The following is a 5,078-nucleotide window of genomic DNA, read 5'->3' as shown; positions in this document are numbered from 1 at the left end:
GATCGGTCTCGCCCCGCTCCTGTTTACAGGAGCATTGGAAGTGGACATTTAAATAGGTGTTTAGGGTATTAGGCGCAAAGTTATTGCTTCACAGGATTACACGCGCAGACGACTGTTCTGGGGAGACGTTGTTTTCCAAGCCGTCTGCATACATGAGTGCTCCAGTGGGTGGGGTGGGGTGGGGGAGGTGGGGTGACTTATTGCCCCAGTTGTGATTAGTTTATGAGGGAAACCGAAAACGCCTCACAACCTCTCGCGCCACTTGGTCACACAGTCAGCTCCCACTGTCAAAAAATTTGCCCGTGATTAAATTTATTTCCCTGTGTATATTAATAATGAGTATTTTCATCCAGCATTTCGCCTGTAGCGCTGGATTGATCCTAAATATAACAACTCTGCAAATTCTACTTTTGTTATTATTTGTTTGTTTTTGACATTAACAGCTGGGGAAATAATTCAAGCCTGATATTTTAAAATCCGTCGATGTCAGACCTTCACGAATTTTGTTACGCTCAAAATCGTTTCCAATGAGGGTGAAGGTGAATGTGAAGGAAATCTTGTTGACTGAAAGCCTAATTGTGCTGTTAAGCGGGGAGGGGCGTGGTGACGCATAATGCGACAAAAATGGAAGCGCCAAATAGGGTGCCTCTCTTTACAGACTACAACAAGGTGAGTGCAAGCGGAGGAGGAGGAGGAGGAGGCACGGGTGTGATACTTCAGCCCGGGATGTACACGCAAGGTGGACAATTCTTCCGCAAAGACTGTGTTGAAGATGACGGCGTTCCAGATCCTGAGTGTGCAGTCTTCTTGACCAACACGCGCTCCGCCACCGCTGCCCGCAATGCTGGCTATCAGACGCTTTTCAACACCACCGCGTCTTCACCCGGCTGCCGACAACAACCACCACTGCCGACGGTCACAGTGGCGAGCGAGTCGATGGAGGCGGAAGCCGAGGCGTTTGAAGCCAGTGCAATCCCACCAAGCGCCTTTGAACTTGTCGGAAGCTCTGCTGCAGCTACTGCGTGGCGCAAGGACCTTGCAAAGAAGGGCATTGTTAGCTCCTCCTTCGTTTGAACTTACATGTTAGTGGCACAGACAAATGCACTCACCTCCCTCCCTCTCTTCTTCTTCTTTTGCTAAATATCATATTTAGTGCTTTATTATTTATTTCATACTCTACCCATCAATGTGATGTGCGGGACAGTGAGAGACGGGACTTTGGCACAAATGCCGCAATGAATGCTTCCTTCTCACTAAAAGGAGGCATTTAGTGCAATTGATAAAGTACTTACGGAAAAAGGAGAAGGAATGGTATGGGTATTCAAAAAATAATGGGCCAAATGATATTTAAATTGGATTTTTCCATTTACAGTCATGAGAATAGTAGCCAAGAGTATTGTGCTAGTAGATTTCACAGAATGCGAACAAGTATTCCAATAACACAAAGCAGACAAACATGGCACACCTTTTAAAATTAAATCAGCAAACTTAATTAATTAGTTAGATAAAGAGTAATTTTAACTAAATTCCCAAAAAGCAACAATGCTCTGGTGTGCATTGTTTTGAATTCCGATGCCGTCGCAGATGGAATACGAGAGCAGCACTTTGCTGCCTTGTCACCTCACCTCACCGACAAAAGCCCCTCGCCTCATCTTACCAATAGGATGTCTCTCCTCCCCCAACCCTTCACCCCCTCCCTCGGTGTGGGGCGTCGCATCTCAGCCGACGCAGATGTAACCATTTCCAGTGTGGCATTTTGCCCCGACCCCTTCAAGTGGGGCAGTTAATGTGAGGAATTGACTTACAAAACAGTTCGGCTCCAGCACAGAGCAACTTTGCCTCCTTTCCTAATTACACCGTAAAGGTAAGAAGTGGATCATTTGGCAGTAATCCGAAAACCAAACTTGTTATTTCAGTAAGAAGTGGTGGTGAAGTATTGCGATATGAAAGGAGTTACTTTTACCTCTAACAGCCATTTTTACAAAGTGAGTCCTTAGAAAGGCTTAGAAATGCAAATTGTGTACGAGATTTTATTTACGAAAGGGCAATTTGACCCGATGGATTTCCCCCCGCCGCCCACCATTATGAGGCCCTTTTTCTGATGCCTCAGCAGGCGGTGCTATTTGAGGAGTGGGATTGAAGGGACCGCAATTAAGCGTCACGAGTGGCATACACATACACACACAAACATACATGCCAACCTCGAGCTGGTTTACCAAATAACTTGGCATTACGTCAAGGCATTCATGAAAGTGTTGCGAAAAAAAGCGCTTTCTTCAGCTTTAATTCACTCTGTCCTCCTTCGCTTATGAGTTGCAAAATTTTTCTTCTCCATGGGCCACCTAGACATGGAAGACCACCCTCACAGTTAACTGACTTGCCCATCTGCCGCGGCTGCTCATCCCAGGGGAAGCTTATAACTGCCCAACCAACTAAATTTCTCATGCGTGAGATTATTTATCATCCATGCCCATTTAAATGAGGAGGAGGAGGATGAGGCGCGCATCTATTTTTCCACTTTGGGTGTGCCACGCACTGTTGTAAACGGAGGCAGGAGTGAATTAGTCCTCTCTTGCTCGCTCAGTGTGTGTGTGTGTGTGTTTAAAATGGGTACACTGAGGGGTATGCTAGCGGCGCTAGCCATAAAACCTCCAAATTAACACCTAGCCACTCATCCATCCACCCTGGGCCAAATGTAACGACGTGAGGCCGACTGTCAACAACGAGTAGGCCCCGCGCTCACTGCTTCTTGTCTCCCCACCCCTCCCCACCGCACGCCTTCACATGCGCCAGCAGGGCGAGTGGACTCGTGACAAGTTCCCTCCCTCCCTCCCTCCCTTCCTCCCTCCATCACCCACTTACGCCATGTTTACCAAATAATTCATTAGCGAGAACTTTTGGGCCTTTTTTTAAATGTAAGTTTGACTTGGCTTTCTTACTCCAGGCTTGTTCATCATTTTGAGGAGAGAAACACACCGAATTTACATTTGACAATTGTTGTATCGAAATCATCAGACCCGTCGTACTGGAACACGAAATTATCACCGCTTTGGAAGTGCACTATCTTACAAGGTCAATGCTGATTTCAAAATCGAATCAGTCGTAATGAAAATGGGAACTGGCACGACCTGAGGAAATGCCACTGGCCCATGCAAACAAGGAGGTGAGGTGGTTCTCCACGCATTTGTGTATGTGTGTGTGTGTGCCTCTTTCACTGCAGAAATGTGCCCCTGCATTAGTCGTTACGACTAATGGATTGTGTTTTCGAGGCAAATCGGTGATGCGATCAGCCATTTCGCCGCCGCCGCCACCGCCGCCTTTCCCATTGCTAAGTAGGATTCCCCTCAGGCGAGAACACTTTAACCAGCAATGGCAGCATCCAAATTAAACTCGTTACTTTGTCTTTCTCTCTCTCTCTCTCTCTCTCCCTCGAGAGAGACAGGGAGTAATTGCATGAATTCTTCGCTCCGGAGTTTATTTCAAACGCCATCAACACGAAGTCGTAAAATGAGAAAAACAAACTTAATTGTAACTAATGGAGGTTGGGTGTCACGCAAGGCCAGGGTGAAGAAATTCGCGTAGACAGTTGAAATTGGTGGCGAGGTAGCCCAACCCAGCCACGTGAGGTTTTGCGCGACTTTAAGCATAGAAAATGGATTATAAGCGAGAGTTTGTTTAAAGTTTTCAAATACTTAAATATTTAAATTAATCAGCTGCGATCATTATTGAAAGAGTCGATTTTGATTGTAATGCCACTAGGAGAATGCAATTGCCATCACTTGGCAGGGCGTGCGAGCGACATGAAAGAGACGCCGGTTCGATGGAACGAAGCAGAAGGAAGCGGCGACGGTGTCCAATTTGTCGAAACACCTCCCACTAACTGCGCTAAATTAGTTGTTTCGTATCAAAACCACGCCGATACAATTTGCCCTGTGTGTGTGATTTGCATCTTCTCAATGCAAGGTGGCTATTCAATTTATCCACCCGGAGAAAGCTACAGCCAGATTAAGTTTACAAAGGTGTATAGAAAATTGCTCACACTTTTGATAATATCAACGATTTTCCTATAAATGGAAAATGTTATGGCTATAACATTTCATGGTTTTGAGATGAGTCGATGGGCGTTTAATGCCACCGGTTTGCAACTCTGACTGAGCTAGATCTCTAGGCAGGCCATAATCTCCCCGCATATTTGATTCATGCTTTATTTGTTTGGGTCTTTCCAGTTATCCTGCATTTTCATTAAATGGAGATTCGTTTTGCTATCAGGTACATGTGTTAGCAGCTGTCTGAATTTAAAGCAAAAAGCAGACTATCGCAGAAAATTCCTAAGAAGCTGCTTTCTTTTCCAAAAAGGCGCTTTATGAAAAGGAAATTCCAAAAGATACCAACAGCTGAGACGGAGATTTGGAAAAGGCTTCAGTCCGTCGGATGAATTTTGTGGTACCGCTTAGTGTGCCTTAAGTCATTACTAGCACAGAGCTACTAACTCCTGTCGGAGGCCCGAATGTCGTTTTTAACTTGCTACCAGTAAACTACGAGTGCAAATTTTACTCTGTTTTCTTCCACAGCTCTCACTTTCTGATCAATTTCACAATTGACGGCCGCACTTGTTTCGCACACGGGACGGGATGAGAGATGGGCACCTTCTACTTATAAGCGATCAGTAGGGGTGGTACCCAAAAGGTCGATAGCAAGTACTGCTACTGCCGCTGCGACTTTCCACTTGGGTGCTCAATTCAATTCTCTCCCAACATCCTTGTCAGAAAGAGCTCGTTCGTGCTACTTTTCAGTTACCTTAGTTATTCGTCAGTAGCAACACATTCATCGCGATGAGCAAGTGGTTGTGCGTTCATGTCTTTATTCTTTTCTTGTGTATGCCTTGTAAAACAAGACGGTTAGCAGTTCTTTTATAAAGGAATTGAACCTTCTTCAATTACTGTGCTCGCTTTTCACTCGCCATTCATTTGGATTGGGGAATTTACCTCTGAGCGTGAATGGGGTCATACACACCACAAGTTGAAAGGGTAGTTGTAAAACAGTGAAATGAACACCAAAACCAAGCCAATTAGTCATCC

This window comes from Echinococcus granulosus (assembly GCF_000524195.1).
Source record: "Echinococcus granulosus chromosome Unknown EG_S00084, whole genome shotgun sequence".
NCBI lineage: Eukaryota > Metazoa > Platyhelminthes > Cestoda > Cyclophyllidea > Taeniidae > Echinococcus > Echinococcus granulosus.
Note: the sequence above shows the minus strand (reverse complement) of the source record.